The sequence below is a fragment of the Sarcophilus harrisii genome, chromosome 6, assembly GCF_902635505.1.
Source record: "Sarcophilus harrisii chromosome 6, mSarHar1.11, whole genome shotgun sequence".
Classification (NCBI taxonomy): Eukaryota; Metazoa; Chordata; class Mammalia; order Dasyuromorphia; family Dasyuridae; genus Sarcophilus; species Sarcophilus harrisii.
This window is the reverse complement of record NC_045431.1, coordinates 92,601,970-92,615,341: the sequence shown is the minus strand read 5'-3', so window position 1 is coordinate 92,615,341 and position 13,372 is coordinate 92,601,970.

The window sequence follows — 13,372 nt, the reverse complement described above, 5'->3', positions numbered from 1 at the left end:
CAGCAATGAACTGAGGAGTGGTCTATTCACAACTCAGGAATTTGATTTGTGGGACTATCCGAGGCCAGAAGACTTCAGAATCAGACAGATTGCCAGATTATTCCTAGGTTAGATGTGTGGGTTAGGTCAGATTATAAAGCCAAAGGACTTTGGAATCAGATAGTTTGCCAGAACAGAAGCTCCCCTAGGTCAGGGGCCCTCAGAAATCCCTCAAATTTCCCCTAGAAGCTATATCATATATATCATTTCTCTTCTTAAGCAGTCACACCCCAAATTCATTTGGGACAAAGGATGGAGATAGCATCTTCTGGAGCTGCTCCATGCTGATAAGAGGTGTAGAACTGACCCTGCCTAGTGGGGTCCAGACTGAGGAGGGGGAGGCACCCAACTTGAAGATGGCAGCAGTAGCAGCATTCAGAAGGATGCTGGGTGTCAGAATCAATTAGCTGATGGTATTCAGGGTGAACAAATAGTTGGAAGTTCATAGCTTCTTGTCTGGAGGAAATAGTTCTCAGGAGATTATGAAGAAGCTTCAAGGAAGGTAGTGTAGAGGCATTATGAGTGAGTTTGCCAGAATAATTTTGGAATGGACATCCTACAATTATTATGGAAATAAGAGATCTTTTCTGGCAAGAAGACAGAGGATAGTCAGGTTAAAGTTATTCCCCTGGGGGTTAGCTAGTACAAATGGAGTGGGGATCCAGAGTGGGGAAATGGTGATATTTGGGGATTGGGGCCTTTGCAAATAATGCATTAGGCCACAAATGTGGACTCAACAATCCTGAATGCCCTCACTGCTCATGGAGTTCCCTAGCCTGATTAAGGACTAAGCAGTTTTCTCCCCACTGGGTAGGGGCCCACAGAGTGATACCAAGAGAGTGGGAGAGAAAATACTAAGAGCAAAGCTCTCATCCTTGGAGGTACAACTGGAAAAAGTGGAAAATAACAGGAAAGAAGGAAAGCTAGAGGGAGAGGACAAAGGCAATTTCACCCTTCTCTATCCAATATGTTTCTAGTGTTTCCAGAGTCCTGAAGAAGAGTAGTTTCAGTTCCTCTATGGGTTCACAGGAACATTCAAGAATGTTGGAGGGAGAAGAAGTAGCAGGAGTGGCACTTTTAATTTTAGAAACATAAGTCCAGCTGGGAAAGCCTTAGAACTTGAACCTAATTTTCTGGAGTCTCCAGGCATTTGAGAAGTAAAGGCTGGGCCATTGTCTCTCTGCAAAGAGCTGGGCAGGCCAGAAAGAAGTTCTCACTGGTTTGCCTCTGGGATTAGAAACAGGCCTGAGGGTGTTTCAAACCACCCAGAGGGGAAAAGGTTGTACCCCTTTCTGAGTTATGTGCAAGGGTGTAAGAGTTGGGGAGCTGGGGAATTAAAGGTGTAAATGGGCAGCAACATGGACACCTGAATCTGCAAGCCTGAAGTGAATCTCCATTCTATGTCACAACATAACAGAAACCTCTCTAGGTTTATGGACAGCTTGCAATAGTTGTAGAATTTTCCTTGAATATTTAATAGGAGAATTTTTTGCTGTCAAAAGTTCCCTTTCTTTCCATAAAGCTCCGTGAGTGTGCAAAATATGAAGAGCATGTTTGCAGTCTGTATAGATGATCACTCTCATTCCTTTCCCCAGTTCCACGACCTTAGTAAGGGGAATGAATTCAGCTTTCTGGCAGAAGTCCTGGGGGAGAGGGCTTAGCCTCCAAGGTGCTATTGAGGGTCACTATAGAATAATCTACCTTTCTTTCCCCATTTTCAAGAAAACTGGACTCAGTTGTAAACCATTCACCACCTGGGTTGTAATACCACCTGACTGAGTTTTGTCAGGGAGCAGAGTGACAGGGTTAAGGATGTGACACACTTAAGAGTCAAGTTGGGAGTGTCTAACAAGAGAACCTGATATATCTGGTAAACATCCCACTAGGAAGCTACTGATGACCTTTAGCTTCCAAAATGCTCTGAACCTGATGGTGAACTTAGAGACTTCCTCAATTAGAAAGGCTGTGGCAGCTAGTTCTAAGGGAAGAGGGTCACCCCCCAAAAAAACCAATCAAAGGGGTCTGGGATAAGTCTCCAAAGACCCTAGTCTAGTAGAAACCCCTAGGACTTGGCCCTGCCTTCCATCAATGTACAATGTAAAAGGCTTTCAATAGGTCTAGGCTGGGGCAAGCAATTAGATTAGCTTTCAAGGTCTTAATCAGACTGATAAGATTGTATGGGCCTTTAGACAAGGAAACTTCATAGCCCTGGGTCGGGAAGGAGAGCTGGAAGTTAGGGGTTATATGGTTGCAGCCAGAGAAACCTCTAGAGTGGGGCTGCAGATCAAGATATCTACATACTGGATAGCCAGGGTCTGTCCAAATATAGGGATGTCACGGAAGACCTAAATTACCTCCATGTTATTGTTGTGATGGTCTATGTTAATTTGTGGGGAATATATTCCCCTGGATTTTCCCTTTCAAGGGCAAAAAGAAATTGTGAATCTTTATGCAATGGTATGCCAAGGAAAGCATCTTTAGAAAGCTAAGGTAGAAAACCTTAGATTTGTGTGCCCTGGGATACCTGTATTGGGCTCATAACTTCCACTGACCATTTGCTCTGATTACAGAAATTTTCTATAAGAGAAAAAACAGGTATATTATTATAATAGCATTCTCAGCCTGAGAGCACATACATGATAGGATAAAGCATTCTTAGATCTGTTTGACAGCCTATCATGAAGGAAAAATTCTACCTCATAGCCAGACTCAGGAATAATCAGTTGGGAAACAAAGAAACAGAACAGGGAAACTGAGTCAGAAGAATCCCACCATAAGTGGAGGCCAAAGTTGTCCTCCCAACTTTTGCCCAGATAAGACATTGGGGAAGGTATTCCTCTGAGTAACTTATGCATTTCTCTTGAACGGTGGATTATGACTTAATGATCAGGCAATCAAATTCAAAACTCAAAAAGATTGTCAATTACAGTCCCATGAGATTTTATCTCCAATAATAGCAAATTCTACCAATCACAGCTTAGGGTAAGATACATTATTTTAAAAGTTTACCAGGACTTACATACATAGAAGATTTTGTTTAATATTGTTGTTATTATGTTTAAACTTAACCTGGTGCAAAGGATCAGTCATTATAAAGGCTTATAAATTCTTAGTAAACTATAAATTCTAAACAGGCTCATTTCTCAGGGCTGATGACCTTGCTTATCCTGAGGTTTCAAGAAAACTGGCAAGTTTACAAATGAAGAGGAGTTGACAAAGATCCCAGGGAAGGGGCTGAACACTAACTATTCTTAGTGTTTTTGTGGGCTGTGCTGTTTGATCTCTCACCTCTCTGTGAAGGGGGAAAAGATATTGCACACCTCAGGGAAGTGAACTGATAAGGCTTTTCCCTCATCCCTCTTGTTCCACATACAGTAATTACCAATTTTAAGTTTAGCATGATGACAATAACTCCAAGTAACTTAGTTAACAATTTTAGAATTTTCTTAAGTAATAGCCAAATAGTTTTAGCTATGTTTTCTATTCCTTTAAATAAGTTTGTCTTTTCTATTAGGAAGAAAATAAGATAATTCTTAAAATTGAGATAGAACAGATTTTAAATATTGACACAACTTTAGTTAATGAGATTCCCTAAATTCTGATTAAATGTTCTAGACAAACTGAATTGTCATTTGGTTATTTTCCAATTTATGCAAATCACTTTTCTTTTGTGAGCCAGGAAAGGAGTTAAGGTGCCAGTTTTTACTGTCAGGGCCCTCAGAAATCTGATTCTAGATAACTAGAGTTTTTAAAGTAGTAGCACAGTGCTACCACTTTAGTAGACTCTTTTCCAAAAGTTACCAAATTGTTAATATCATCAATGCAAATAGATTTCAATTTACATATCCCTTTAATGGACTTTAATTAGAGCTCCTTTAAAATTGCTTTTACTATCATATCTCAAACAAATTTCCAAATTACTTTACCCACACATAGAAATCATTTATCTGTTGGTCACATCTAAAAAACCCATAAAGCCATCAAATATGAAGCAATTATATCCAATAAAGCAGTTAACATTCATATAGCATGTTTTATGCTAAGCACTTTTATAATCATGTGATCTTCATAACAACAATTATTTCTCTTCACAAATCAGAAAACTGGGCAGAGATAAAACAATTTGCCATAAATTACATAGCTATTATAAATCTACAATTGAAACAGAGATCAGTGGTCTTACCAAATGCAGAGGCTGATTGCTTTTCTCACCTCACACTGCCATGCTGGATGGTGCCAGGGGTATTCAAATTCTTCCCAGGAAGTCCTGATCATAACCTGCTGAGAGTTGGGATGATTGGTGCCAGGATCTCCCTTCAGTGTTAGTTTCAGGTGTCAGGGCTCAGGGAATGCTAACCATGGAACCTACCCTCACTCCCCCAAAATTAAGTGGAGAGGTATTTGGGTAAGGTTTGTGAGGTGCCCCTATTTCTATAGGTTAGGCAGAATTTGAATTTTAATCCTATGAGATGAGAAGAGTTAGCTAACAGTTGGGCAGTATTGCTGATTTTGTTAGCAATCCCCACAACTGAGATACATTCAGGACCACTCTGGGGAGTAGAGTGGAGAAAACCTCTTAATACCTTCTGGGGTTCTTTCCCAAAGGAGCAGAAAGGGTACTCCAGACAAGATAGGAGTTAAGGAAGAGTTAGCAGGAAGTTGCTATTTACCTAGTTTTCATTTTCTTTTCTTTCAGAATAGGGTAAATTCCTGGAATTATTCCCAATATTTCAGGAATTTTTCTTGCAATCTTAAAATGACTAATCACCAAACTTCCTAATCATTGCTTTCAAAATTTTGAGAATCTGCTAAGATGTTATTTTAATTTTAGTTAGCTAACTATTTTGTGTAACCCCTAGCTTGGCCAGAGCTGTCCACAGGAAAGAGTTAGGCTTTTAAAGAAAATTTCCCAGCATTCTAACTACAGCATAGTTTTTTTTTTGTTGTTGTTGCTGTTGCTGTTGCTGGCTGCTTTTTAAATCTTTCCAGTTAGCAAAATCTAGTTTACAGAAGAAACATGACACAGACATTCTGCATAGAGGAGCAGATATAGCAAAATGACATGAAAGAGGACTGGCTCATCTTTTCCAAAAGCCATAAAATTTTGCCAAAAGCTATCCTATAGCACTTTCTCTTCTCTGACATCCCAGAGAAGGTGAGAAGTTTACCTAGAAACTTTGCTGAAAATTGCAAGAATTTCCAAGTCTGGGCATCCCTAGTTGAGGAAAACTTGCTGAGCATGGAGCTCATGATGACCCAGACAAGCCTATTCCCAATGGGGTGGGGTGTTCCAGCTATAGGACTGTGGGAGAAAAAAACGGGGTGGGGCTTATTTTGACAAGGAGAGAATCAAAACAAGGGAGGCCAGACTCTCCCTATACTGGGCCATAAAATGTTGAGGTTATGAAAGGGATCCCAAAAGATTGGGGGTCATAGTCTGATGTTGTGAAGTGTCTCAAAAGAATTTGCAGGCTTGAATCCATCTCTAAGTTAAGGGGCAAAGTTTATTGTAATTGTAACGCCATTAAAGTGGTCTAAATTCCAAGAGAATTTAACAAAGCAACAGAAGCAAAGAGACACATTTATCTAGTTCTTCATGTTATAGATATGCTAATTTTGTGGCCCAGAAGTAGAACCAAGGAGAGGTAGAACTTGAGAAGTGGTCTCAGGAATTAGGTTTTCTCATTGACCAACAGATTATCCATTTGACAGTCAGCAATGAACTGAGGAATGGTCTATTCACCATTGTCTCAGGAACTTGATTTGTGGGACTATCCTGAAGCCAGAAGACTTCAGAGATTGCCAGAACAATAGTATTCCTAGGTTGTGGTGGGGAGAGGGAGAGGGGCCTTTGGTTCAGATTCCAAAGCCAGAGGACTTTGGAATCAGATAGTTTGCCACAATAGAAACCCCCCAAGTTCAGAGGATCCCAAAATCACTGCTTTGTTGCCTTAGGATCTATACCATATCAATGGTATCCATTATTTTTATTTTTTTTGAATTAAATAACATTTTTATTAATATGTACATCCCAAAAATGCAGGTGTGCATAAATATAGGGATTGGGAATTCAATGTAATGGTTTTTAGTCATCTCCCAGAGTTCTTTTTCTGGGCATAGCTAGTTCAGTTCATTACTGCTCCATTAGAAATGATTTGGTTGATCTCGTTGCTGAGGATGGCCTGGTCCATCAGAACTGGTCATCATATAGTATTGTTGTTGAAGTATATAATGATCTCCTGATCCTGCTCATTTCACTCAGCATCAGTTCGTGTAAGTCTCTCCAGGCCTTTCTGAAATCATCCTGTTGGTCATTTCTTACAGAACAGTAATATTCCATAATATTCATATACCACAATTTATTCAGCCATTCTCCAACTGATGGACATCCATTCAGTTTCCAGTTTTAGATTAGGTTCAAGGGATAAAACAGTCAACAAATATAGCAACCTAGTCTTTGACAAACCCAAAGATCCCAGCTTTTGGGATAAGAACTTACTGTTTGATAAAAATTGCTGGGAAAATTGGAAACTAATATGGCAGAAACTAGGCATTGATCCATACTTAACGCCGTACACCAAGATAAGGTCAAAATGGGTTCATGACCTAAGCATAAAGAATGAAATTATTAATAAATTAGAGGAACACAGGATAGTTTACCTCTCAGACCTGTGGAAGGGGAAGGTCTTTATGACCAAAGCAGAACTAGAGATCATTACTGATCACAAAATAGAAAATTTTGATTATACCAAACTGAAAAGTTTTTGTACAAACAAAACTAATGCAGACAAGATTAGAAGGGAAGCAATAAACTGGGAAAATATTTTTACAGTCAAAGGTTCTGATAAAGGCCTCATTTCCAAAATATATAGAGAATTAACTCTAATTTATAAAAAATCAAGCCATTCTCCAATTGAAAATGGTCAAAGGATATGAACAGACAATTCTCAGATGAAGAAATTGAAACTATTTCTAGTCATATGAAAAGATGCTCCAAGTCATTATTAATCAGAGAAATGCAAATTAAGACAACTCTAAGATACTCACTACACACCTGTCAGATTGGCTAAGATGACAGGAAAAATAATGATGATTGTTGGAGGGATGCGGAAAACTGGGACATTGATGCATTGTTGGTGGAGTTGTGAACGAATCCAACCATTTTGGAGAGTAGTTTGGAACTATGCTCAAAAAGTTATCAAACTGTGCATACCCTTTGATCTAGCAGTGTTACTACTGGGATTATATCCCAAAGAGATTATAAAGAAGGGAAAGGGACCTGTATGTGCACAAATGTTTGTGGCAGCCCTTTTTGTAGTGGCTATCCATTATTTTTAAAAGGATTCTTGGTACAAAGTCACTAAGAGTGTTTTTCCAAAAGTAGGAACAGGTCCGAATTTGCTGATCTTTCTCCTTAAGGTTCTCAAAAGAAGGTATTCCCTCTAACTGTTGTTTTTTTTTTAAACTGTGAATGAATTCTTAGTTAAAAAGATTTCAGTGGAGTTTATTTGAATAGCTAAGGAAACAAGTCAGACACAGTGTTGAAAAAGGAATTATTATTGATAGTTTCCAACTCAATGCAACAAGTATTTATTGAGACATAACTCTCTTCAAAGAAGAATCCATTACATTAGGCCTGAGGATACAAAGCCTAAATGACAAAAATCATTCCCCTCAGGGGAGTTAACTCTAGGAGACAGAATAGAGTGAGTTAGGTGAAGGGGACTATACTGTTAGTTTATTTCTTTGAAAGAAGGAAATAATATGGGAAACAATTACATTCTCTTTTGTTATTTAAATCACTTCCAGAGAATAATTGCTAATCCTATTTAAATAAACAGAAGGAGCTTGTATGGGACTTCAGGTATTCCTTCCTGAATTCCTTTTTAAGTCTATTTGATGATAATATGAGGTGTGGATAAACTATGTAGTTTTAGTAACTTAATAGCTAGCATTTACATACTGCTTTCAGTTTTACAAAGCACTTTACATATATTATCTCGAACATTTGAGGCAGATATTATTATTTTCATTTTACTAAGGAAACTGTGTGTATCAACCTCATTATCGATGTATACATCCCTGGAAATTATGCTGCCAAGGCAAGTGAACTTACCCACAGCATCCAAAACTTTTTCATTAGCTGTAACTGATGGCTCCACATATGGATTGTGCAATACTGGCTGATGGAGCACTGATGTTAGACCAAAATTAACACAAGCTCCAAAGTCAATCTATACTTTGTTGCATTTCAGCTTCAGAGACGGTATTGAGTGCCTGATCATCGGCTAACAAAGAATGGAACAGAAGAGTAAGTTTTAGATTGACTATCAAACTGAGGGCCACTGTGCTGACCCCATTGGTATATGCCTGTGAGACCCAAACAGTGTACCAGCACCATGTTAGGAAACAATTGCTTTCATTTGAATTGTCTTAAGAAGATTCTGAAGATCACCTGGCAGGATAAGGTCCTTTCTCAAACTAAACTGCCCAAGAATTCTAATTCTATTGCACAGAGCACAACTCTGTTGGGCTGGCTACAGTGTTTGAACACCAAATGTACACTTGCCAAAAGACTATTTTATGGGGAATGCACACAAGGCAGGTGCTCACAAGGTGGCCAGAAAAACTGATACAAAGATAATAATCTCAAGTTATCTCTTAAGAATTTTAGAATTAACTGGGAGACACTGGCACAGGACTACTCAGCATGGTGTGTGTCATCAGGGAAGATCTGTACTCTATGAGTAACACAGAATTGAATTCACTTAGAAGAAATGCAAGATGTGCTAAAATTAGAAGAGCTACCCCAAATGTTCATAGAGACTGCTTGTGTGTGACCTGTGGCAGAGCGTTCCAAGCTCATATTGGTCTGATCAGTCACAGTTAGACACACCATAATTTGACTCTAACATAGTGAAGTCATTTTTGTCCTTTTTGAGAGCAAAGGACAACAACCAAGCAAGGAAACTGAGACTGAGAATGGTTAATTGACTAAGAGTCACCCAGCTTGTAAGTTCCTGAAGTAAGATCTTCCTGACTTAAAGTCAAATGCTCCATCTACTGAACTGAGTTCAACCCATTCTCTAGTATCCACATAGAAAGCAACAAATCATAAAGGCAGATAATAGCAATTCCTCAATGAAGAGCTATTTAATAAGAATAGCTAAATTTTATATAGTATTTACTATGTGCCAGACACTGTGCTACGTTCTTTATAATCAATATTTCATTTGATCATCTCATAGTAACCTTGGGAGGAAGGCACTATTATTATCCTCATTTTCTGTTGTTTACTTCTTTCACTCATGTCCATTTGTTAGTATTCCCAGTTAAAGTTTTATTGTCAAAGATGCTGGAGTGGTTTGCCATTTCCTTCTCCAACTGATTTTATGAATGATGAAACTGGTGCAAACAGGGTTAAGTGATTTTCTTAGGGTCACACAGCTAGTAAGTGTCTGAATGCAAATTTGAACTCAGAAAAATGAATCTTCTTGGCTCCAGGACCAGTACTCTATTCACTGTGCCACCTAGCTGCCATATTACATATGAGAAAATTGAGGAAATAAATTAATAGATTTGCCCAAGGTCACATAGCTTGAAAATATTTGAATTCAGATCTGAACTCAGATCTACCTGACTCCAATCCTGTAGTAATATCTACTGTGCTGCTTAATTGCCATATTTCAAAGTTTCTTTTTAGAAACCTGAGCTAATAACTTTATGGTTATTAGTATGGCTTCCAAAGGAACTGTGAAGTACCTGAATAACATGTATATCAATAGAAGCTCAGTACTATTGAGAATATGAGAGTGTATTGGTATCATTTTTATTCTGTGCCTAGAAACTTGTGTGATAATCCTCATGTTGAATAAGTCACTTTGGAAGTGTTATATCGATATTTGAGAGGCAATGTAGGGTAAAAACTGGAGAAATGGTTTGAGAGTAGGAATATCTGTTTTCATGTTCCATCTTTGATATGTCTTGAACATATGATCCCAGGGAAGGACCCTAATTTCTTGGTGCTTCAACAAACTCTATAAGATTCTAAGTTTGAAAGCACCAATCTCTAAGATGACAGGAAAAGACAATGATAAATGTTGGAGGGGATGTGGAAAAATTGGGATACTAATGCATTGTTGGTGAAGTTGTGAAATGATTCAACCATTCTGGAAAGCAGTTTGTAAATCAGCATATGCTATGTTCACTTCTTTTTTTCTGTTTTTATCTCTCCCATGGTTTTTCTTTTTTGTTCTGATTTTTCTTTCCCAACATGATTCATAAAGCGATGTGCATTAAAAAGAAATCAATTTACTAAAAAAAAAAAAGAAAGTGCCAATCTTTATAGAAGTTATTTTATTGAGAGTCCCTTTGGCTCAGTCCCATTCTCATAACAAGAATTTTGATTAGTGAATAGAAAACAATTTTGGTAACCAAGTTATCCTGCCTACTTTACTTTGTTCTTTGTACGTTTGAGAACTTGAAGGGTCCTTATTGTATGTGGAGTTGAAGCTCATGTAGGGTGATTGACTAGGTCTTTGTTCCACTTGGGAAAATGTACCCAATTTTGAAAACTGAGTGGGTCTGTGCTAATACCTTGAATCCCTCTAAGTATAATAAGAGTACATTGTTAGTGCATTAATTAGATAGTTTCTCAACTTAGAATAATATTTTCCATTTTGTTTTATTCCATTTCATGAGTAAGTTTCAAAAATTAAATTAGTACTTGTACAGTATTATATTAACACATGCATTCTTAATTATTATTCATAACATATGTGGACCTTCTGATAAGAAATATTACTAAATTTGTAAAATACTTAGCTCATTACCTAGCAAATAGTGCTACATAAATGCTAATTATTATTATATTGTTGTTATTACCAATGAAAAATATAAGAAGCTTTACCAGTAATGTTGAAGTAAACTACCAATCAAATTATGTAGTAAACAAATTAGGAATATCCATAGCTAAATGTGTAAAGACTACCTAAGGCTGAAACCTTCATTCTGTTCCTAGTCAGTGACTAAGATTGACTCCTGCCTCCTCACAGTTGGTACTCAAGCCATCCATATCACTCAAGGACTATGTTTATTGCTGGGGATTTGCCACATGACCACCTCAGAGAGAAACACACTCCAGTTGGTCAGAGAAGTGCCTTTGTTGAGTCTAGTATGAAAGAAACTGAATAAACCCTTAAGCTTATTCTTAGAAGAGGCTATTATTTGTATGCTTTGATTAACAAAGTTTGACTGTATACATTGAGAAGTATAAATCTAATTAGTGCTAACATACCAGTAGTTAACATAAGTAATGATAAAACCCCACATTTCCTAATCCCTCTTAATGCCAGTGCCTTTCCTCTATGATTTCCTGTTTATCTTGCATATAGCTTGCTTTTTATTTATTTGCTTGCATTTTGTCTTTCCCATTACAGTATAAGTTCCTTGAAGGCAAAGACAGTATTTTGCCACATTTTGTATCTCTGATGTAGTACCTGGGACTTAGTAATTTTAAAATAAATGTTTATTGATTGATTGTACCGTGGCCCACATATTATACTAGGGAATGAAACAGTTTTAAGCCAGCAGCTGAACTCACCACAGGATAGTGAGAGATTGGAGTTTGGAGTCGACTTGTTCAGGTGATGGAGGAAGCCCTAGGTATGAGAATGAAAACCAAACTATGGCCCAGGGGAGCCCAGTTTCCCTTACTAGTAACAGTAGTGGCCTTTCAGGGACCATCTTGCAAGTTCAGTGTATCTAGGAGAAGGAGAAAAAAAAGGAAGAGTGAGGAGGGCATTGTAGACGAGGCAGAACCAAAGAAGGGAGGTTTCTTTTTAATCTGCACTGGAGAAACTAACAGTGATACAGGCTATTTCACCTATAGAGGATTATTCAGTAAAATTTTGTTTTGTGATATTCAGTGGACTATCCAAATGTTTTTGGTTGTAGAGGTAATTTTTTCCACATTATTTAAAATAAATCTACTCTTGGCTAAAATTTAGAAATTTTATTCAGAGATTACCATCCTAAATCAGAAGTGTATCAAGCACAGAAGGTAGAAGGCTTTGTCCCAGGGTACACCCTAGGTGGGGGTGGATAGTTGCTGGCTAGTTTCCTTCTGATGGCCATATCTTCTGGTAGGAGACAGACTTCATATATCTGAAGATGTATGTCATAACCATTTCTAGCAGTCTTCCCTATATCCCCATTAATATTTCTCTTAAACTTCCCCCCAAATATGATTGTTAGGCAAAACATGGGAATGGTCAATTGAGATTATTGATCCAGAGGCACAGGAATGTAGAATAGAATTTCACCATGCTGACATGACACTTCCCATGACTTAGACTTTGTATGCAGAAATACTGGCCTTCTCCTTTCCCCCATAGCCATCCAGCTACAGTGAGATATGGCTCTATTGTTATCTATATTCTTTATGAAAATCCTTCTCTGGATGGTCCTGCTTCCATAATGGCTGCTGTAGCTTCTTTGCAAAGATTAATTTTTGTTTTATTTCATTTATTTATTTTTTTATCTATTGAGAAAAAAGATTAATGGGAAAATCTCACCCAAAGAATGCCAATGTTTTGCCATGCACACTGTAGAATTCTAGCCCAACAACCTACAATTTAGGCTTAGCAGAACTTTCCTAAGTCCACCACTACATATAGACTAGCAGTGATTTTCTTGGAGAAATCTTATATGTATTTCCTTGGTCTTTGAAATGTTTTATTATCACACCACGAACACTTACATAAAAGACAAAGATAGGAAGCTGGGGAAAAATCCTAAATAGAAGCCAAATGAAAAGAGAGGGAAACAGCAGTGAATGGAGGTTTATTGGTATGAAAGCTATATTAGATTTTTTACTCCTACAAACTCCTGTCCCCAAAGCCTCACACCCAGAAAAATATTTCTCCACCCAAAACAAAGCACAAGAATATTGGTTAGATTTGAGCTCTAGAGATAAAGGCCAGAGTTTTCTTTCTTTTTTTTTATTTATAGAGAAAAAGTAATATATTATCTCATGTTCAAATTCTTAAATTGATATAACACTTTGAATAAACAGCAGGACACAAAGAAAACACCCTTGAACAGTCTGATGAGACATTACAGATGCCTTTTTTGGATTTGCTGCTCATTTCCTAAATAAATGTATTTGATAGCATTTTGTCATTTAATAAAAAGAAAATTGGAAAAATATGAACAGATTGTATTACCCCAAAATAAATGAACTTGACAACCTGGAAGAGGAACAATTTTCAATGGACTGAATAATAATGGAAAAGAACTTTTGAGTGCACACTTTATGTATGAATAAGAAATA